The sequence below is a fragment of the Equus przewalskii genome, chromosome 19 (assembly GCF_037783145.1).
Source record: "Equus przewalskii isolate Varuska chromosome 19, EquPr2, whole genome shotgun sequence".
Taxonomy (NCBI): Eukaryota; Metazoa; Chordata; class Mammalia; order Perissodactyla; family Equidae; genus Equus; species Equus przewalskii.
Window position 1 is genome coordinate 33,007,512 of NC_091849.1, and position 23,936 is coordinate 33,031,447.

The window sequence follows — 23,936 nt, forward strand, 5'->3', positions numbered from 1 at the left end:
CAGAGGAATGCAAGTCAAGACCACACTGGAAAAACAATAAAACATGTCAAAACATATCGGTTATGGGCAAGGATATGGAACAATGCTTCTACCAATATACTGCTGAGGGAAATATAAATTGGCCAAATCATTTTGCAAAACAAGTCAACATTACATAGTAACATCCTACTCTTGAATGTACATCTAGAGGGACTGTTGCAAATTCATAACAACTTTATTCATGGTAGCAAAACATCAAAAACAACAAGTACCCATCAACAATTGAATGGATGAATAACTTTACATATTTCCATATAAATTATAGCTAAATTTACAAACATGAATAATTTTTATAGAGCTGTTGAAATGGCTTTCACCTAGATTTTCTGAGTGGCGCATATTTCTGAATTGGCTTTCTCCCCTTGCCTGTTATGTAGGCCATTAGAGCTGCACTCATACAGTAACCAGTCACTTTCTGATAATTATAGAAGTGGCCGCCCCTAGAAGAAGTCAGCAGCCCCACAATTCTCACTTCTTGTCCAAATAAAATCCGTTTATTTGAAGTTAATTCCTGGTACATGATGTAGTCAGCATAATCAGAAGGTATAGAAACAGGAAAGATCACACCAAGGAGGGGCATGTCCACATGGGGAGAATATTATTTATGACTGCTGTGATGGCCAGATTTTTCTGTGGTCCAGATAAATCAGGGATGAAAAATAATTCCGAGGGTTTCATCATGAAGAAACATGTAAATAAGCAAAGGATGACAGTGGGGAAGTTCCAGGAATGGTTGGTGAGATAAGGCAGCTCTCTATGGTAAGTTATATGTTTTGTTCCAGTGTTCAGTCACGTTGTTTTTCTCTAGGACCAGTTCCAGCTTCGTCCTGCAGTGGAAGCTTCTGCTGCTCCACTTAGCAGGAGCTGTAAAGCTCAGGCCAAAACTCCTTTACTCTGGGGCCTCTCTGCTTCTCTTTTCTTCCTTCGTTGTTACTTTTAACGGCTGCACTGCACTGCATTGCGTGGCTGTATTTGTTTGGCCGGTCACTTGTAACGGACATCTGGACCGTTTCCAGTCTTTTCCTATTACATATAATTGTGTAACGAATAGCCCTGCATGCCCCTTGGGCAACTTTCACTGTGGTCAGACTGCGGAGCAATAAAACTAAATAGGGAAGAGGTACGGCGGAAAACTTTGTCAGGAGAGTACTGCAGCCCCCTCCAACCCTGACGTGCACCTAGTGTGTCGGAGCCAATCTTAGAGTCAACTCTTTTATAGATTTATGAACCTTGAATTTGAACCAATATTGCTCCAACTTGCCAGAGCCATTCCCTTTGAGGCCTACTGAGATTGTGGGTAGTGCCGCCTTCCTTCTCAGATTTTCAAGGGTGAGAGATGCCTCCAGAAATTGAATACTGTCCAAAGAACAGGCCTCTCTCTCAGGGCAACTCACGATAAGGTGCCAAACCCTTGACAAAAGAAGAAAATGTGTCTGGGGTTCCTACCTCTTCTGCAGTATCTCTTGCATTGTGTACTGGACCTCTGGTGGGACCATCCTTATAACTCCCGATTTGGGGTGGGTGGGGATGGGGGCCATTGGCAGTCCTATCGCCTCCCCTCCACTCCTTATCTCACCACCTCACACTGCACATCCATCCTGCTTGAAAGCTTACCCTTACAGCTTCTCTAGGTGGGAGCCAGCATGAAGGCGAAGCCCTGATTCTTTGTACAGTTTAAGTACCTGATTATCACTGTTGGCTTTCCCTCCTGGTCTCCAGTGGTAGCTACAAGGCTCTGCATAAGCAGGTGTGGGTCTCTAGCTGCTGACCATGACCATCAGTTACTTTGCTGCCTTGTCCATGGCAAAACGGCCCACGCTGAAACTGGATAAGTTGAATTATTTTCCCACATATGACACTGGTTTCACAGAAGCCTGACAGAAACTCTGTCCAACTGTAACAGAAGTCTCATTGAAACCAACCAAGTAGAGGGACACATGGAGACAGTGTCGTCTGGTGCCTGGTTGTTTAATAATGCATGGTCAGTGCACTGGTGCATGATCCATGTGTTGCAGACATGGATGGAACGTACCTCCACCATTCATGTGGGGTCACTGTCAGGGACCCACACCACGAGCTATGAAAGCTGCTACCCAATACTAGATCCTCCAGGTGATGGACCATACCTACCCAAAGGGTTAAGGATGGTAACTCTCATCTCGCTTTTCCACGGGAGACCCCTGCTCGCTGTATCCCCCACCTCTTTCCCCAGAATCCCAGGGATAGCTGCAGAGCCCAGGTAAGCATCAATCCAGGTAAGGGACGGAGGACCCTTTTGCTCAAGCCTTGCTAAGGAAAGTCTAGAGGGCCCTTTAAGGAAACTCTCAGCTTTGTGCTAGGGGAAGAGGCCGCAAGACACATCTGCCTGCCTTGAGCATCAGGACAATCACAGACAGGGTAGCTCTGGAAGAACAGGCACTATGAGTGCTTTCCAAGACAGTCAGTTTCCTGCAAATCCACACATATTGAAAACCTAAATTACCCATCCAGGTAGAAGTGAAGCAATTCGCAAAGAGAAGAGTTAGAGTTTCTTGATTCCACAAGCAGCATTGATACCCAGCAGGAGTGACTTTCTACAAAAAAAATAAATTCATAAGAGAGTCTAAAGAATAGAAATAGTATCTTAAGGACATTCAAATATTGTTTTTAAAAACCGATAGTTTTATTTAGTGTTTCCGTGTGATGGAGGTTGAGACAAATCAAAAGAAATATAAATATTAAATGTTATGGGGTAGTTAAAAATCCATTTATTATGAGACTTAATCATGAACATATAGGGAACTACCTGCCTAACTTTCTGCCACTTTGGTGAATCGCAAAATGGTGGTGATAAGGAGACTTGTTTTGGACAGTGGTCTGACTATCAGAAAGTGAGGGAAGAGCAATAAAAGCAGGAAGAACCATTAGTAAACCCTTTATGTGTGTCAGTGTAGAAGCTGACACTTTGGGGGGCCCTTTAATAACACTGATGATCTAGAGAGTGAGACGAGTGGTCATTCACAATCAATGACAGAGTCATGATCCATTCAGAGAGAGCACAGGGAGAGCTAGAGCCCGAGACAGAGGCTTGGTTTCTTCAGGTCTCCATGTCGTGGCCCTTGCAGCTCCTCCACTAAAGGTCACCACTGGCCTCAGATGTTACCGAGTTTCCTTTACTAGTGCTTGCAGGGGGAGACATCCAAGTTAGCTAAAGTTGCGGGAGGAAGGCAGGATGGGGATTTACAGCTGAAACAAAAGTTAATTCCCTGTCCAGAGTCACGTCCTTCCAGCTGACATGACCATCACAGCTCCAGGGTCCACAGGGCTCCAGGCCACAAGTCCCGCTATGTTAGACTCTGAGTGTAGCTCCCCTCACATATTGATCAGTGATCGGTTTCTGGAACTGAGAACTGCCTGGTAAGTGTCACTTAGTGCCTCAGTCTAGAAACAAAGAATGAAGAATAAATGCTTCTGATAGGATTAGATGATGATGTAGAAACTGACATGGATGGTTTGTTGAGGCAGTAAATAGGTTCTGGAACAGCCTTAAAATAAACCAGGTATTTTCACTCTAGAATATGAGAGTAACATTGTAATTTCTGAGGCCTCTTCTATTTCTTCTTCAATCCATGAACCTAAAACTTGTTCAAGATCAGCATTTTTCTTTTCCACTTAGCTAAAGTTTCCATTTGTCCCACACCCTACTGCATGTCTCTTCCTTCCTGCCCTTCCGTGTTCTTTCTGATTCTAAGGTGAGTTCGAGCCTGCTCTCTCTTCCATTACTCTAAGAGATTTGCTTCTCAGTACTTCTCAGCACCATCCACTCTTGGGCCATTTTAATTCTCTGGTGGCCAGGATAAGGATGGCGGGGAGAGGAGCCTGTGGAGATCCCCAGGTGTGACCCCACTCAGTCCCACAGCTGTCCAGGGAGTGGTCTGTGCCCACAGTTGGTGCCACCCCCAGGCTGCTATGCATGAGCTCCTGAGAAGAGTCATCACTGATGGACCTGAGCCCTGCCTCGGAAGTGAGTGGCAAACTCTCCTTTTCTGAAGAAAAAGTAAAGTTTCCATTCCATGATGACGAACTCTAATTTGTATAATTGAGTTCTAAGTATAGTTTTTAAAAAAAAAAAAAATCATCCTGTAGTGTCCTTCACATTACTTCCCCTCTGCTATTTATTCACAGATAGTGACGGGGGAGGTGGAGGCTTAAGGAAGAGCAGGCCATGGGTTGGGAGCCCTTTGCCCTTTTCTTAGAGGTCACTGTCCTGCAGAGGGAAGGTTCACTTTTCATAGAAAGTTTTTCCTGATTTAAGCTGGTTGCTTCCCTTTTCCTTCTTATACTGAACCAATGCATGATCACAGCTCTCTCAGTTTTTTGCTCCCTGACTGGTTTCTGCTCATCATCTACATGCCCCCTGCCTTTCATAATGCTCATCTAGACAAGACCTTTAACGAAAAAAATTAAGCAGGGATAGAAAAGAATATATAGAATGAAAGAAAGAAGGCACGAAGGGAGAGAGGGAAGCAGTAAGGAAGGAGAGAGAGCGGGAAGGAGGGAGAGAGAGAAGGAGAGTGGCAGAAAAGGAAGGAAAGTGAAAAGAGTCAGAAGTAGGGAGAAAGGGAATGGAGAATAAAATAAAATAATTCTCATTGTTTAATGACTTCCAAAAAATTCTTATAAGGGTACCTATTTTTGGACACAATATAAAATTATACCAATTCTTTCCATTCTTGGCTGGGGACAGGCTACCCCCCACCCTTGGGTCACATCGCAGCCTCTCCACAGTGACACATCATGGTGAGCTGGTGGAAACCCACCATCCCTCCCTGAAGGACAGCATTCCTCACAGGCCGTTCCCACTCTGCGCTTAGCCCACGTGTCATTCCACGTTCTGCTCCAGACTTAGTTTGATCCTCACTGGGGGGTGTGTCTCTGCACACATTCACCTCCTTCCTTAATTTCCTTCCTGATAATTTCTGCCCTCCCAGTGCTCTCAGGGTCACTCATTCAACAAAATGACCATTTTAAAGAAATCCCTCTTTTCTACAATTATATTCCTGAAGTAACAAGATGCTCATGCCATTTTCCTCAACATTACAAGTTTCAGCTCTTTATGGAGGAAGGAGCCATAGAGAGGGTGTACCTGCCACATCTAAACATGTATTTTCAGTCTTTCTTGAAATTCAGACTGTGCGCGCACCCATTTTATGCCTGTATGTGAGAGTTAATAAAGATAACATAATTTTTTCTGAAACTTCTTTATTTACCGTCATTTGCAGCCAAAAAGGTTGGCTAACATATTTCATTTTTCAGTTTGAGGTGTCCTCAGGAGTAATTTTTAATGAGGGATCTGTCACAGAGCATGTCTGCAAGAGAAGAGACATATGGGATGGCCCCTGAAATACCTCAAGATTCAGGTATTTGTCTCCTCATATTTTGTAAAGAAGACAAATGTGAGTTTCACAGCTAATCAACATAAAAGAACTGAGAGTTGGGAAACAAAGAGAAAAGCAGAGGTAGATACTATCCACTGATGATGCTGTAAAAAAAACCTACTTGTATAAAGTAAAAAGAAGGAACCAAGCAAAGAAAAACACAAAAAAGCGGAGGGGCGGGGTGGGGGAGGGTGGCTCAGGAGCATTAAAATATCTTTACAGCTTTGTTCAAAGGGGAGGATCTTTGGTAACAGCTGGAAATCTGAATGTGTTTAACTTTCTGACAATGCTCGTCTAACACAAGCACCATATAGCTACGGCCTGTGCCATATGAAGCAGAATCATAAAGGAAGTGCCCAATTCCATCTTTGGAACAAAGAAAGCAAATGGATAGCCCAAATTTTGTACCTCCTTGATATTTTTCACTTCTTTAGACTAGTCATGTATGTAGAAACCCTGATATTGCCAAGTTATAGAAGAGCCCACTAATCAGGCATGAGGGCACAACGTATGTGGATGTTCGAGTTCTTCATCTGCTTGCCTAGAGCTGTTGGTCTGATACAGGCAGCCTGGAAACTACTTAGGCGGGTAGTGAGGAGGGAAAGTCTCAGCTAAGGTCTCCACCGTGGAGGTCAAATACACCTTTACATCCATAATCATCCAGGAACGAGGACTAAGCTATTGGCCAAGATCAAGGGGAGACAATCATGTCTACAAATGACTTTCATAAGCAGCAAAAGACCAGAAAATGTGAAGGCAAAGCAGAAGGTGCTTCCCAGGATTCCAGCTCCTGTTTGAGAAGAATACAATGCTATTCGTTATATGAAGAGAAAACGTGGTCAAGAGTTAGTCCAATATTTAGTTGCATCAGCTTTCATGTGGCATTTACTATTTGTTTTTTTGTTCATTTGGCTCAACTCCCATTACACAAAGACTCTCACAAAATGTATCATCTGGTTATTTTCATGTTCCTGGGGCTAAAGGGACAAATTTGGAATTCATGGCTCACAAAAAAAAGGAGAGGGCCCTTAAGATAAAAGCAGACTTTCCCTAAGAACATTGAAAGTCTAATGTGAAAAGAGTGAACTAGAAATAGATAATTCCTCACAGGGACTAAAGCCCAAATTCCACTCAACAAAATCCTAGATTGGATTCAGGTAATTTGGGGCTGTTCGTGCACTTAGCCTCACTGCCTGACACAAGCAAAACTAGATATCTCTGGAGAAATATGACATTGTCTGGAGTCTCAAATTATCTCTCATTTTTATTCTGCAATGGCCTCCATTAAAAATACAGCATATAAGAAGACAAAAAGTGACAAAAAGGCTAGGAAAAAATGTTGTAGAAAATAAGTATAACAGAACTTTAACTCCCATCTAAGGTATAGTCAAATTAGTCCAATGCTCTCACTACAACAGCTAGAAAAAGCAGAAAGAATTTTTTTAAAAATCCACAAAATTCATACTTTAAAGGGAAAGGAGAGCTGTGGAAACAACATAGACTAAATGAAATAAAATTCCAGAGAAGGGATAATCCTGTCAAGGTGAGCTGACACTCAGCTGCTCCCCCACCACCCAGAGAGTATTTCCTGCTTCATCATTCAGGCTGAGGACATATCTTGGACCAAGTCAAGGGGATCTGCTGGAGAAAGAGGAAACAAGTAGGATTTTGGCAGTGACACAGGGATTCAGTGAGAAGGTAGAAATTTTAGTGGATTCAAATTCATGGCCAGATTCCCCCACAGGATATTTCTTGACTCTGAAGCAGCACAGGACTGTGAGCCAGGCCCAAATTTCCAAAGACAGAATGAAGTCTCCACTATGAAGTCCATGCTCAGGAAACAAAGAACTGCCTGAGGCCTGGGTCTGTCTCAAGCACATAGTGGGTCTTTCCCTTTCTACCTATGCCAGATCTGGAAGCTACCTGTGGAAGGAGGCTGGAGAGTGGAGCCAGCAAGCACTAAAATTCAGAGCTGAATCTTTCACTGCTGCTTGAAGGGACAGAGACCTAGCCAGGTCTTAATCAAAAGGTCTGGAAGGAGAGTTCTGGTCTCTGGTATTGGTGGAGTAACTTGCATTGAAATAGCCCTCTTGCTGGTAACTAGTTGTATATTCTGGACAAATTTTTTTCCAGTTAATTTTATTTTCTTATTCTTGTGATAAGAACACTTGCCATGAGATCTACTCTCTTAAGCAATGTTTAAGTGTACAATACAGTGCTGTTCACTATGGGCACCACGCTGTACAGCAGATCTCGAGAACTTCTTCGTCTTGCATAACTGAACCTTTTACCCGTTGAACAGCAGCTCCCCATTTCCCCACATTCCCTGCTCCTGGCAACCACCACCCCACTCTCTGTTTCTAGGAGTTTGACTATTTTAGATTCTTTATATAAGTGGAATCGTGCAATATTAGTTCTTCTTTGACTGACATTTCACTTAGCATAATGTCCTCCAGGTTCAGCTATGCTGTCACATGTCGTAGGATAGCCTTCTTTTTAAAGAAACTTTTGTCTTGTTTGCCTAGTTCACTAATCCTATCTTTATGTCTAATCTTCCTACTGTGGTCATTATTCAAGATGTGTTTTCCAAAGTATCAATTTATTGATTTTTAAAATTATAATTGCCTCATGAAGCTTTCTATTCTGTTTTCCCAATTTTACTTTTTATTTGAACATATTAATCATAATAATTTTAAAGTCCTTTTATACTAATTCCAATAAAAGGGATTATCATCTATGAATCTCTTTCTGTTATTATTTTCATTTTATTATCAGCTAAATACTTATGTTTCTTCACGTGTATTGTAGTTTTTTATTGTATACTGGATATTTTTGGTAAATGAATTGTAGACAGTCCAGATAATGTTTTCTTCTCCCTCTGAGTTTCTCTTCTTTCCTCTGTGAGGCAGAGAAGGTGAGCCATTGGCCCCTTCTATTCAGTAAGTGATGGAGCTGTGTTAGTCCTAGGTGTGATTTGGTGTGACTCAAACTACATGTGTTTGTTCCTGTTCCTGGAGCAGGATCCTCCAAGACTTTCAGTGAAGAACCCAACAGTCTTCATCTTCTCAATTCTGAAAAGCTGAAGGAGATTTAGACTGAAGTTCAGAAATTTTCAGTTTAGCTCCTTAGTCTTCTACTCCATACGTCTCCTAAATTTAGCAAATATTTTGAAGAGGAAACTGCAATGTGTTTGAGAACATCACCTCTCAAATGATGGCATTTCAATACCACAAGGAGTGACAAAATATCTGCTATTTTCTTAATCCATGGGAGGGGCAACTCTCAGAGCCAGATATGGGTTTTTAGCTACTAGCAAGCACTCAAGATTGGTAAGTATACTAAGGTGATAAGTGGCTGTAGATACTCACCACCAATTTGCTTCCTCCCAAGGTTTTCTTTCTTGACTGTTTTGTTTTAGGACTCCTCCCAAAGGTAAATCTTTGTTTCCTAAACACCACTGGATAGTGAGAGATTTTGTACTGCTTTTCAGAAATTGTCAGTCTAGTATCTTGTTTGTTTATTTTACCTTCCAGTATAGCATCAGAATTCAACAAATATCTAAACCAGAGTGTTTAAGGCACTTCAGTTTTCTAATTACATCTCATATAACCCTTCCTTGTTTCTCACTTCTCCAGCAGTAAACACCTGCCTGAGCTAAGCACTAATTCACAGCCCACACTCACAATCAGCAAATGCCACCAAGAGGACAAGTGACGGCCAGGCATCAGCTTACATGTGGTTCTTCTTTGGAGTTCTAGTTCGTCTGGTCCTATACGCTTTCTTAGCTAAGTGATGCCTTCAAAACAACGTGAATTTAAAATTTCATCCTTGTTTTTCTAGTTGTTACCAGTGGGAGAATTGTCCTGCTGTGACCTAATGCATTCTACACTGAAGAGGAAAATAAGAGTAAGATTCTTAATTTTGCTTACTGAGGTTTATATAAATGAAAACCCAAGAGGCTAATATTTGACTAGTAACATTCAAGAACTGCTATATCAGATAATGTTATACCTGGTGTAATCAACGTTAAAGGATTAATATTTCTATTGAAAATAGAATTAATGATAGTTATTAAAACCCTTAAAAATCTATCAGATACATAGACAAAGCTCAAATAAAGAAAATTTATAGAGAATGTGTTAGAAAAGAATAATATACTTTTGAATAATTATTCAAGAGATTTTGGATTGGAGACATTGTTTTTTGGCAATAAATGCATTTTCCTCTTTTTTGTGCTCTCTTCTGTATCACAGGGGGCTGAGAGCCTGGACACTACTTTTTCCACAGTCCCTTGCTACCAGAGGCATTCACGTGCCATTAGAAGGCAGGTGAAAATAACTGCATTTTAATTCTGGCAGCTAGTGGCAGCAGCCCCCAGTAATGTGGGTTTGTGAAAATAGTGGTGACTGTTTTAAGGAAACTTTGGAGTAATGATAGTGGATTAGGGCATAAGTTGCCCCCAAAAAACATAGAAAACATTAATTATTATGAGAGTAGAATGGAGGAACACAAGAAGAGATATAAGAAGTCCTTGTAGGCCAGATCAAAGCTAGGTTTTCCATTTATATGAAATTAGCCAAGAAAACAAATTTGAAATTTTCTAGGATCTCTAACAATATTTGGTGAAGTTGTGAAGTGTGTTAAAAAATATGCTCAGGTAAAGGTGGCAGGTCAGGCAGGTATGTTGTTGGAGGATATGAGCTGAGAAGTCTATGTGAAGATTAGTGGTATTTGTGTGTAATCAAGGGGAAGGAGTGGTTGTGGTGGTCATGGTCGGAGATGCAAGGTGGGAGATAATGGTGGAAAACTGGGGGCAGGTAGTAGAATGTACTGAGGATTGGGTGGTCCTCTCTCCAAGGGGCACAAGAGGTTGACTGATACGAGGCAAGCACCTCTTGGGCAAAGCAATAATCTTCATTTCAGAATGGCACAGATAGTAGTAACCGCTACCAGATTTCCCTTTAGGCATGGGACTGTGGGGGTGTCTATTTGGGCAGAGAGCAAGAAATATACTAGGATCATGGTGTAAGCAGACAGCAAGCTCAGAAACATAATAGAATCTCTAATATCAAAGGAAGAAAATCAAAATTGTCCTTCATCCAATTTTGCCTTAAGAGAGGCAGACCATGGACAGTGCTAGGCAGAGGTTTTAGTGTCTGAGGTGAAGTGATTTCCCGTGGCAGTGAGTCTTGACTTGGTGACATTTTCTGAGGTGATGTCATCTCCAGAAGTGAGCTTTTGGGCCAGGGTAATGTCTTTGAGATGTGGGACTTGGGATATCCTTTTTAAGTGTGTACGCGCTCAAGTTGATGTGGATCTTAGCATTTGCTATATTTGGCTGAAACAATGACTTATTTGGAGGGTATGGGGCTCTGAATTGTAAACCAATGAAAGCAACCAGACCAGTAATAATAGGATCAACAGTCACCAGGATGATATGCAGCTACACTTGACAGGTTTTGGGTTTTGGTGGAGTTTGGGTTTAAATGGGTTCTAAATCAGATGAGCAGCTGCCTGGCAGACAGAGCAATCTAAGGTTAATGGGTTCCAGGAGAGTATGCATTCTTGATCTCACCTCCAGCCCTCCTGGGATAGACATAAGACAGAAAATTTATAAAGATGGGTTAAGGCCTAGGGAAAGATAGAGACTCATTTAGGGATTTGTCTGTTGGTCTGAAATTTGAAAGGGAATTGTTTGAGAAGACCATTATGTCTTTAAACTAACCCGGTTATCTGGGATCTATCAGGGACATGAAAGTTTATTTCTCATGGTTCTGGAGGCTGAGAAGTCCAAGATCAAGGTACTGGCAGATTCGGTTCCTGTTGAGATCCAGCTTCCTGACTTGAAGATGACCACTTTCTGACTGTGTCCTCACATGTCAGAGAGAGTAGCTCTGGTGTCAGTTCTGCTTCTTATAGGGGCACTAATCCCATCATGAGGGCCCCTCCCTCATAACCTTATCTAAACCTAAACCTCCCAAACATCCTACCTCCAAATGCCATCACATTGGGGGTTAGGGTTCAATATATGAATTTGGAGGGATACAAACCTTCAGTCCATAAGATTCCCCTTTTCCTTTTTCATTAAACATTAAGCCATTAGTTTCCAAGGATGGGATCCCATTAAACTGGGGAACAAATTGCAACAGTAGCAAGGCAGCAACAAGATTTGCCTTTGAAAGAACATTTTAAGGAGAAGAGCTCCCCAAGCCGCATCACCAGCAGATCCCTATAGCTCACTGGGACCAAAGCCTAGGTCCTTCATCAAGGATGCCCTCTAGACTTAATCACTTAATCTCTTATGGGGAGGAGAGACTCCAGCAGGGAGTCTGAGTGCTCACTGCTGACTTCGGTTCTGTTGGGTCAGATTTGCCCCCAACACAGTCTCATTGGAGGAATCCTCTCCTTGCTCCCTTTGAGATGAAACATTTCCCTTGTAAGTTAGTCAATTGTCCTAATCATCCCTGGGGTCATTTGCTGAGAATCTAGGTGTGCTGAATGAGGGAAGCCAGATTTGGCGCAGCGGACCAAGCCGTCCAAGGTAAAGTGCCAACTAGGGAATTACAGAAACTGTCAATCTAAGACTAAATGAGGTGCAGCATACAGGCCTGTGCCTTCAAGGTCCTCTTACAGTTTAGGTTAGAATGTCATGGCAGCACATGAGAGACATAACATGACACAGTGGCAGCCAGAGCACAAGCACTCACTCTTTGGTGAATCCAATGAGTAAGCCAACAGCAGTCAAGAGGCAAGAAGCCTCCTCAGACTCCTCAGACTGTTGAACACTGAAGCCTGCAGGAAGGCTGCAGTGTATCATCCCTAATCCAGGAGAGCTCTCCTGGTTCAGCTCAGCTGGCAGAATTGGTGGCAGTGTAGCTGGTCGAAAAGCAGGCCATAAAAATGAGACTTCTAAGGACACACATTTTTCCTGACTCCTACACGGTAGCCAATGGGCTCACAGTCTGGTATGGACAAAAGGATAATTTCATGATGCAAGGAAAGCCTATCTGGAGTGTCTCCATTTAGAAAGAAAAAGCCAATTGACACATGCCAATAGGTCACTCATATCTCTGCACATGCACCAACAAATACCAGAAGCACATTACAACAACATTGCAGACTCCTTGTCAAAATTACATGCCTGCTCCAAGGCCCCACGGACCGCCTCCCACAGTACCAGACACAGTCCAGGACACAGCTATTCCTCCAGCGATTCCATACCCACTAGCAGAGCGGACCCAAATTTCATCAGGCCATAGGAGAGTGACAGCACTCACTGGGCACACAGGTGTGGCATTGTTAGCACCAATTAAATAGCTAAGATAAATACAGCCAATGGTTAACATAGGTTCATATAAGGGAAGTCATCTTATAAAGGGGAACCATGTTAGGACTATAAATGACCCTGATCCACAAGACATCCCCCGCTTTTCCTTGTCAGCAATGCTTTAGTTTGCACATAGCCCCGATAAGTACACACCTGCTTGTGAGAAATACACATGCTCTGCTATTTTCATAGCCTTGGCTTATACGTAGACCTCCCTACTCTGATAAGGCAATAACTGTGTTCTTTCAGTTTCCCCAGGGATGTAGAGACCTTCAGGGAAAAAGCTCTCTGCTGGTATCTGTCACTGGTGATGAGAGAAAGAGATGCTCTGAAGTCTCAAGGACTACAACACTAGATGGTCAACATTCTGAGCCCCTCCCTCCCTTCAGGCCATTTGCTCTCTATAACTGCTTCAAGATTTTGCAGTTTTAAGATGATTCCTTAGGACTTTAGTCTACCATCTTCCCTGCTTTGCTAGCAAGCTGTAATAAAAAGAAACTTTCTTTCCTACCACCTCGTCTCTTGACTGTTGGCTTGTCTTTGCAGCAAGTAGAAGATCTCTTTTGGCAATTACAGATTTGTGGCCCAGATGGGACTATAAGTCCTACTCGCAGCTAGTGGATCTTGGAAGGGCAGGCTGATGAGTAAGTCCCTAGCAGCTGCTGAAGCCATTTTGTCTCGGAGATTTGCCTTTCCTGTTCCCATACCAACACTGGCTTCCTCCTTGCCCTGACTGTGGTACAGAGGGAAACGGCTACATTTGGTGAGTCCATGGGCTCAATCAGGAATAAGGTAAGTTGCCTCAAGGACACCTGAGAACTCCCTTCCCCTCCATCTGGGGTCTTTCCATTTACAGTAGGGCCATCTGGGCACACTTTTGGAGTGGGAATAGTTGTAGAACTGTACCTGAAATCTGGGGACTAGTTCACTGGTGTCTGGTTTATCTGGTGCTTGTTTGTATTTCTGTGTCTTTGTGTACATGTGGGACGCATCAACTTTGCGAAATAACAATGGGAAGCACACCATCAGTTCCCCAAAAAAGCCCCTTGGGGCAAATTTTGAATAATTGGTCTGATTATAGCATGAGCCAATAACTAAAGAAAAAATGATGTTTTATTGCAACACCGCCTGGACACAATATTCCCTAGGGTCAGCTGAGTGACCAATTAACAGCTCACGGAATTGTTAGACCATCTTACAGCTAGAATTATTCTGTAAATGAGCTGGTAAAAATGATGAGATCCCACATGTCCAGACTTTTATGCTGTTATATCAGGATAAGAAAAGGGAGGGAAAAGATTTCCTTATGATACAAAGAACCAAAGGAGAAAAGGGACCAGTTTTACAGGGAACTCAAAAGGATAAAGAAGATATGACAATCATTCAAACCCCCATAGCACAAGCACAAGCAGATGCCACTGCCCCTCCAGCACCTCAGCCCCCAGAGGGAACTTCAGCCATGGGAGCTGAGACCCCAGCATCTTATGAAGGAAATGCTGAAAAGGACACAGGGCCAGCCAGCTGGGTTTTACCCTCCCAGACCAGACAGGGGACAAAATTTGGCCAGGGGACCACCACCCAGGTTGGGCAATTTCCCTTAAGGCAATATCCAAAAGGAGTTAATGCTGAAGGACAACCTGCAGATTTCACATGGATACATAATCCCTTCCCCACCTCTGATCTGTTAACTAGAAAGATAACAACCCACCCGACTGGGAGGACCTCCAACAGATGACTGACATGTTCTCTTCTATTTTTGCCACCTTTCATCTGTCATAGGCAGACAGTCATATTCTGATAAACATGCTGTTAACTAGGGATGAAAGGAGGTTGGTATCGATGCCAGCCTTGATATCATTTCCCCTACATTAAACCCAGCATACATGGGGTTAAAACCAAACCACTCTTTCCCTGCTTACTCTCTGGCTCCCTGGCTCCAGAATCTAATATCTGCCATGGTGACAAACAGCCAAGGTCGCCCACCTGGATTCCTTATTATCTCCTCTTCCTCCCTGCATGCAACATCCCAAGGCTGAATGCAGGCTGGTAGGAAAGCTCTGACCAGCAAGGCCAATGACTCCCCTGCCTCTCTACAAGCAGACACATTCCTCACAAACCTTTAAAACCCCTCGCTTCCCCTCTTTCGGGGAAATGAGACAAATTTGAGGACTCATTCTCATCCCCCAGTTGGTATCACCCAAAATAAAAATCCTTTCCTTGCCATAAGCCTGGCATTCCAGTTTTTAATTGGCCCTTCTTGTGTGGCAGGTAAAGAACCTTTGTTGGTAGGCAGTAACAATCTGGTGAGCCAGCCAGGAGGCCCATGCCTGTGGCTCCGTGGCCACAGGCCAACTGGGATTTCTTGGGAAGAAGTCCAGCAGCTGCCTAGGGGATTTGCCCTGAGGACTGTCCCCAGTACTTTCCTTCTGGTCTAGCACCACTGACCCTAGGCACATTTTCTTATGGAAAGGAAACAGGCTCTAGATTTGTGTTTTTTTCTTTGTTCTTCATTCTAATGAGTCAACGGACTCCATCTGAAAGGGTGAGTCACCTCAGAGACACCCATGAACTTCCTTCCCCTCCTCTGGGGTCCCTTCCATTCATGATGAGAACATCTGGGGTCCTTTCCATTCATGGAGGGGCCATCAGGGGTGCTTTCTGTTCTCAAGAGGGGCCATGTGGGTGTGCCTTCAAAGTGGGAAGAATCGTAAGACTTTCTATCCCAAATTGGGGAACTGATTCACTGGTGTCTGGCTTTTCTGTGTCTGGATCTGTGTGTCTGTCTGTCTCTGCGTATTGGAATGGGAAACATGCTGTCTATCCTCAAGCAGAGCACATTGGGGCTAATTCTGAGTAGATGGCCTAATTATAGTCATAAGCCAATGTCTAAAAAGGGATGATTTTCTTTTGTAACACTGCCTGACCACAATATTCTTTAAACTCTGGAGAGAAAATGGCCAAACAATGGGTTCTTAAGTTGGAAAATTTTTGGAGAGCTCTCATCATAAACAGCTGTTTTATTGGTACCTACAAAAGCACCAAATTAAAATGAAAGTACCATGACTAGTCTTAAAAATGTAATCAAACTTGGGGTCTAGGCTTCTTCTTGTGGTCTTACAGATGCTTATGAAAACAGTAAGTAAACAAAGAAAAATAAGAAAGGGAAGAGTCACAAAACTAATGGGATAAAAATATTTAGCTATACATTTAGTATGTACATAATATGCATATATATATTGGCCCCCCAACATTAAAGAACATCAGAGAGACCTGTTCTAGTCAGCCCAATTTGAAAAATTTTGAAAGATCAGGAGGCAAAAATCAGAGTGAGATACCTACCAACAATTGTTTGGGGCAACAGTTAGGCTGCTCAGGCCGATAAGATTATAAAGATTAAAGTGTTTAAGCTAATATTATATAAAGAGGTTATGTCAACTTTGCCTGGAAGTTCTCTTTGGAATAAATTTTATGTCTAGCTTGGAATGCTTCCCTACCCAATATTGTAATAACAAAACTTGTTAATGAAATTCTAATATAAATTACAATTAAAAGTATAAAAGTTGGAAAAATTAAGATAAAGGTTTGTAAAAATTGGTATATGTAAATTGCCCTTATGTAAAATGATTACATCTCTTTTGCCCAATTGTATTATAGATTATTTTGTGGGGATAAACATTATGTCTCACTGGGGAATATTTCTCCTGCCTGATATTGTAAGAGCATATACATCCACCCTTCAGGCGATGTTAGTTAAACATGCTAAAAGAGATCTCACTTTAAAACGGCCAAAATGGGGCAATTTCAGTTTACCCAAACTGAGGTATGCAAATGGAAAAAGACAACTACAACAACAGGAAGCCTATTTTAGTCTTTTGAGGTTTCTAAATAAAATCTGAAATACTTTACTGCCTCTTTAAGAGAAAATAATTAAATAATTAAACACTCCAGAGGCCAAAGCCAAATCTGCTGCTTCTCTCTCTTCTCTCTTCTCTCGGTGAGATTCACCCTTAAACTCCCCCAAAATTTTTTATCTAAAATTAAACAAGTGAAAATAAGTAAACCTTTAAGACCATTTGACATTGTAATGGCCATTCTGGGGAACCTCTGTTTCAGATAAGTCCACTTTAAGGGTCACGCTTAAAAGAGAGGATTCAAAATCCATCACAATGGAATACAACCTCTGATTAATATACAGAAACTTCTAAAAGACAAAGTTATTTAACATGAGATAAAATGATCTTTGGTAAATAAAAGCCTGTTTAAGTTTGCTGGTTTGATTTAAAACAGGCAAGTCCTCAGTTATCAGCATTAAATATAATGCAGACATACAGCCTGGGTTCACTGGTCAAACGAGCTCATGTCATATTTGTTACAAAATTTGTCAGCAAGAGTAATAACTTAGAAAATAGCTGATTTTGTTTAATGTCTCATGAGATTGTTATAGATGATATAAATATAATTGTTGAGAACATGTAAACTAAATAGATGTAAAAAGATAAAGGTTTTTAGAAAAACTTTTGAACAATAATTATGTGTTATGATGTATGTACTTAAAACAACTTAAGATAATAGCTAACTGCTTTAATGTCACACAAAGTTTTTGTGAGTAATCTAAACCTAATTGTTGGGAACAAATAATTTAAGTAGATAAAAATGGGTAAAAGTTTTTGAGTACAATAATTATGTTTTATGGTCTGTGTACTTAAAAAAACAACTCCCAAAATCTTTTTGGTAACTTAGAACTTAGAACTTTTGCTAAGTTAAATGACAACATCTGTTGAATATCTGGGTCATTTTCAGATAGGGTAGAACACTCAAACATTATTGCTGAACATGTCTAAGTTTATCTACCTTTGGCTTCTTATTACAGAGAAACTAGAAAGTGTTTGGGTCTATTAATATACACACGTGTTTTATTACTATAAAGTAACATGTTTCTAAAAGTTATAAAAGGTATTTGTAAATTTGTCAAGCCACAGAATGCTAATGTAAAGAAAAGTTTGTAAATGTTTACTTGGTTTTTACATAGAAATCAAGATTTCTAAGGGTTAAAAATTCTAATTGATATATGTAATTAAAACTACTAAAAATTAATAAGGAAAAAATCTTTGTATTCAAGGAAAGGAAAATGTATGTTTTCAGTAAGAAGGTATAAAAAATAAAAGTATTTTTCTTTGTTGGGTTAAAAAAAAAAGATAAATTTGTCCTAAAGTACTAGAAGGGAAGAAAGGAAAGCTGGGACAAATTCTAAATATAAAAATTAAGTGACAAAAGGTTTATGAAAGTAAAACCCTGAGGAGTTTTGTACATGGTCAAGTTGGTTAAAATTAAAATAAATTTAATTAAATAAATAAATCTATATGTCAAAAGTAAATTAGTACAAAATTAAAACTAGGTCTTCTCTTTCTTACAAACAGATAATTTTCCTGAGCTTTTGATCTACTCTTGGTAAAACAGATTATAAAAGTTTTTTTCTTTGAGTAGTCTACCAGAAGGATAAGGATTTTATATGTTGTCAAAATAGATTTCCTATATTGTTTTTATCAGGTCCTTAATCACAGATGCTAAGGTTTTTCTTACAGCTATTTAATTTGCTACATTCCCCTAAAGTTCTTTAACTGTCACCATGGTTAAAGAGATAATTAAACATTGCTTCAGGGGAACATATAATATTATATGGGTAAATGTTATTAATATAAATGTTTAAAAATTGTATAACGTTACTAAAATTTTGATCTCTCCTGATTGTCAGCCATAATTCTGGTTGTTGTTTTGGAATGTTATGTGTCACCAAAAATAGCCACGTTTCTTTGTCAATTGCCATTTTTAAGTATTTTATTACTTACAGACAGTTGTTTTACTCTGATGTTTTTGCAAATATGTTTCATCTTCAGAGAAATTCATGAAAAGGACTCTAGCACTTACTCTAGAATGCAGGTTTCTGATAAACTTTCAGATTATAAAACTGAGCTGGACAAAAAATTACAGAGCTGTAACAGAAAACCTGATGGCCTCATGAAACTGCCATCAGAAGAGCAAGAGTTGGTTACATAAAACTAAGTGAACTAACAGAGATGATTATAATTTTTATGACTTCTTGTTTAAAATACTGCTGATTTTTTAAATGTTTTGTTTTCTCAGATTTAAGGAAATTTTTCTTTTCTTCTCTCAGCTATGACTTACAGTAATTTGATAAAATTATACATTTATAAACAAAATTGAAACATTTATCTTTTTCTCTCTACCTGATCCCTCCAGAATTTGGAAATTCTTAGTGAGTAAGTATTCTTATTTTCATGGCTATATAGTTGCTTGCATAAGTTCAATAAGAATCTGTTCTTCTTATAACAGCACAGAATTGGAAACACTGGTTATATTACCAAGGCTTTGACTGGAATGTCATATCTGAGAGAAACATACAGACTCGGACATAACAAGACAGCTTTTGAGGAACAAAGGTTAACTCTCTGAAATAAAGCCACTTGGAAATATTGGCCTGGTACCTTCATTATGAATTCCCAGTAACCTGGTAAGGTAGACTAAAGAATGTTACTCCCTCTGGCGGGTACAAACAACCTCAATATTTTTGGGACCTCATGAAAAGAGGAATTCACCAAAATCTGTAGGTATTGCAGGCAGAATCTGATGACAAGTTCTTGGTCTGACTTTCCTGGCCTCAAGAGGCCTTTAAAGTTCAATCTGAGATTCCTTATAAAAAGTTTCAGCAAAGCATATTTAAAAGAGCCTATATGATCAATTGCTAATCTTACTGTACTTATGTAAATAATTGGGCCAAATTTATTAAAACTAGACATTTTGTAAACCAGTGGGTCTTAATTTGGCTATTTTTGGTAAAAATGAGGGTGATTTTAGAGAGAAAAAATTATGTTTCAATAAAAATTATAGTACACATTTATAAATATTGGATTTTGGTCTGTCAATTGTCTTTGAGGTTTTTGTTTTATATCTGTAAACTCAACTAGATCCTAAATTATTCTAGTCTCCTGAAATATCTGAAATAACAAATCTCCAAACTAACGTTTTCCATTTTTTTCCATCAGTTTCACTTGAAATCATTAAAAACTGAATCTTCCCTTTTTCCTGAAGCCTTACAAACTGGAGCTGGACAACTTGATATAAACTTAAGAGTGATTCATGTCTACCGCTGTGTAAGCCACTCAGAAAGATACCTGAGTGCCCGATGACACTATCAGAGACATTCAAACTACAGAAGATGCTTTGACCCTGACTTCTAGGAATCTTGATTGGCTGCCCCCTGGGCTCAGGAGCTAGTTTATAATTTACTCCAACCATTAACCTTATTTTTTCTTTTTGTTTCTCTATGCTTCTTATTAAATACCTGGTTACTTACTTACATGATACAGGCCTAACTTTGAGAGCCCACCTACCTCACTGCCTTATTAAAAGACTTCTTCAACAAGATGGAACAACCTATGCCCTGATTCAGCAGGAAGTAGCTGGATCAGTCATCACCCGAAATCCCTCAAGATTGAGGAACGAACATAAAATGGGGGGGAATTCATGATGACCCTGATATCATTTTGCCTACAATAAACCAATCATATATGAAGTTAAAACCAAAGCACTCTTTCCCTGCTTACTCCCTGGCTACCTGGCTCCAGAATCTAATATCCACCATGGAGAAAAACAGCCAAGGTTACCCACCTGGATTCCTTATCATCTCCTCCTCCTTGCAAGCAATGTCCCAAGGCTGAATGCAGGCTGGTGGGAGAGCCCTAACCAGCAAAGCCACTGACCCCCCCCTGCCTATCTACAAGCAGCCACATTCCTCACAAACCTTTAAAATCCCTTGTCTCCTCTCTTTTGGGGAGATGAGATGAAATGCGGCAAATTTGAGGGCTCACCGTCATCTCCCAGTTGGTATCACCCGAAATAAAAATCCTTTCCTTGCCATAAGCCTGGCATTCCAGTTTTTATTTGGCTTCTCTTATGTGGCAGGTAAAGAACCTACGTTTGTAGGCAGTAACAGTATTAGATAAAGCTAGAGAAGAAGCCACCAGACTTCATGTGGAAGAGCCCAATAACACCTTTAATGTGGCTGCCCCATTAGTAGAACCAGATTGAGGAACAAAGCCTCCTCACCAGGTGAGAAAACTGAGGAAAAAGCCCCCTGGATGGTGGAAGGGATCTCTGTTCCGATGAAGATTGAAGGCGCCCTGGGGCTCCTTTGAACCTAAAACAACCTATTCATATTTGCCCCAGGTAAAATATCAGTGGGGAACAGACTGATTGATTTTGTAGTAGACACTTCTACCACCTATTCTGTTTTAAATACAAAACTGACCAAAAAGTCAACCAGGTCAACTCTTGTAACTGGGGTTTCTGGCAAAGTCTAAGATTGGTCGTTTTTAGAGCCTTTAGAATGCCAAGCGGGAGACCGAATTCTAAAGCATAGTTTCCTTTACATCCCACTTTGGGGCAGAGCTCTTCTTTGAAAACTAAATTCACAGGTAACTTTGGCTCCAGGAGAGCTAGACATACAAGTCCCTCTAGAACAATCTCTAAGATTACAGAATCTGGGAATTTCAGAACGGGAGCCACAACTATTACCGCCTGAAATCTCCGAGGAGGTAAGGCCCAATCTATGGGCAAATGGGACTCCAGGTAAAGCAAAGAATACCCAGCCAATACAAATACCATTAAAGGAAAAGACAGTCAAGCCTAATTTAAAACAGTATCTGCTCAAACAAGAAGCCCAAAGAGGCATACAACCCATTTTTAAGAAATTCCTGGAGGCAGGGCTGACTAGGCCCTGCCAGTCTCCATATAATATACCTGTTCTCCCAGTGAAAAACCTAACTCCAATGAGTACTGCTTTGTCCAAGACCTATGGGCCATCAATGAAATGGTTCAGGGCTTACACCCTGTGGTACCTAGTCCCTATACTGTATTGACGAATATACTTGGAGAATATGGTTGGTTTTCAATTTTATACTTAAAGGATGCATTCTTCTGCGTACCATTGGCTGAGGAAGCCCAACAGCTGTTTGCTTCTGAATGGCATGATCCAGAACACTAAGACAATAACACGACAATATTATTGGACTGTCCTCCCCCAGGGGTTTGAAAATTCCCCCACTTTATTCAGATAAACCCTGGCTAAGGATTTAAGTCATTTAAAACTAAAGGATGGACCACTGTTACAATATGTGGAGGACCTGCTAGTAGTGAGCCCCTCTTATGGACCGTGTTTAACAAATACCATCAAAACTCTAAATCACCTGGCTAAATGCAAATATAAAGTCTCTCAAAACAAAGCTCAAATCTGCAAACAAAAAGTCACTTATCTGGGGTTAATTATTTCTAAGGGGCAAAGGGAATTATTGCTCGACTGGAAAAAGGCAGTTGCCTGCCTGGGCCCTCCCAAAACCTGCCTACAATTGCCAGGGTTTCTGGGAATGGTCGGCTTCTGTCACATATGGATCCCTAACTGTGGACTTAAAGTAAAACCTCTATATGAGATCTTAAAAGGCTTAAACTCAGAACCTCTGGGCTGTACTAAATAATGTCAATTGGCATTTGACACCATCAAAACTAAACTGGTAACAGCCCTGGCTTTGGGTCTGCCAGACCTAGAAAAACTATTTAATCTTCACGTGCATGAAAGGCTGAGCATAAGCCTAGGGGTGCTAACCCAACAGCTAGGGGCCCTTCCGAGACCTGTGGCCTATTTCTCCAAACAATTAGAACAAATGGTAAAAGCAGGCCTCTCTGTCTCAGAGCCCTGGCTGCTACTTGTGACATCCTACAAGAGGCTGAGAAATTCACTCTAGGCCAACCCACCACTGTCTGTGTACCCCACCATGTCCTCACCTTGCTGTAACTGGCTCACCTCAGGCGGAATGAGTAGGTATCACGTCATCCTGCTAGATAACCCAAATGTCAGATTTCAAGTGATGGGGTTCAGGGCAGGCCGCCCCAAAATGTGCCACGCTGGTATGTAGATTATTTCGAGCTGAAGACAATACAGGCTCAGAAGACTCAGGAAGAACATTTGGTCTGCCCCCAAATTGCCTGAAAGAATTTAAGATAGAAGGCCTGATCCAGGAAGGAGCTAATGCCACGAGATAACCATAGTATGATGTAAAGTGGTGTGACAGGAAAGGCCCCAACAAGCCTGCCTTATGGAAATCCTGTCTCTCTCCACAGGGGGCCCAGTAAACAGTTGTCTAACAAAGGTTTGCTTGTCCATCTCCATATGAGTTGCCCTCCTCCCCTTTGAAGTCCCAAACCACTACCCCAGCATCCTCCTTTGTCTTTAGTTGAGATGATATATAAGGGGGCAACTTTGGCTATTGTGGTGGGTCGCTCAGACTTGGCTGAGTTTCTCCCATGTACATATGTCATTAAACTTTGATTTTCTCCTGCTAACCTGCCTTTCTAATTATTTGACCAGCCATAGGAACCTTAAGGGAAAGGGGTAAGGGGGAATTCTCCCTCTTCCCTACACAAGTCTCTTCAACCCTGAGTCTGGCCACCTTACTCCCCGATGAAACTTCATAAGCGACAGACCATAACTGTTTACAAGTTGTAGAAATGGTTTACTCCAGCCTACGAGACCTAAAAGATCAACCATTTGAGGACCCTGAACTGGCAGCTGTTCACAGACAGCAAGAGCTTCATGGATCGAGCTAAGAAACGTGCCAGATATGCAGCTGTGACTTTACATGAGACCTTAGAAGCCAAAGCCCTACCTCCAGGAAGCTCAGCTCGAAAGGCAGAAATCATAGCCCTAACTGAGCCTTACACCTATCTCTGGGAAGAAAGGTGAATATTTATACAGATTCCCGGCATGCATTTTCAGTGGTCCATGCCCACGGGGCAATGTGGAAAGAAAGGGGATTCCTAGCCTCTGACAAAAAAGAAGTTGAACGTGCTATAGAAATATTACAGTTATTAAAGACAGTTAATGAGCCCTCGCAAGTGGCCATAACACACTGTCCTGGTCACCAAAAGGGTGAAACCCCTATTGCTAAAGGAAACCAGCTGGCTGATCAAACGGCCAAGAAAGCAGTGAGAACAAAAGGCTGTGCCGTGATTGGACCTTTGCTTCCTCAGATAAACTTGTCTGAATATCGGCCAACTTACTCGGAAAGGGACTTAGCGCTTGC

At 41.2% G+C, this 23,936-nt stretch overlaps 1 protein-coding gene and 1 long non-coding RNA gene across 3 annotated transcripts in view; one reads left to right on the forward strand and one right to left on the reverse strand.

The window, feature by feature from the left end:
* Window positions 1-22,808, reverse strand: part of BTNL2 (butyrophilin like 2) — a 54,202-nt gene extending 31,394 nt beyond the window's left edge. Inside the window, exon 1 of one of the 2 annotated variants that reach the window (XM_070585820.1) lies at window positions 22,639-22,808. The gene's annotated coding sequence lies outside the window, so the exon portion shown is untranslated. The remainder of the gene's footprint in view (window positions 1-22,638) is intronic. The other variant, XM_070585818.1, reaches the window with a different exon arrangement.
* Window positions 16,728-19,274, forward strand: LOC139077483 (uncharacterized). Its single transcript, XR_011530048.1, has 2 exons — window positions 16,728-16,777; window positions 19,135-19,274. It is a non-coding gene; the product is annotated as an uncharacterized lncRNA (long non-coding RNA).
* Window positions 22,809-23,936: the final 1,128 nt, after the last annotated feature.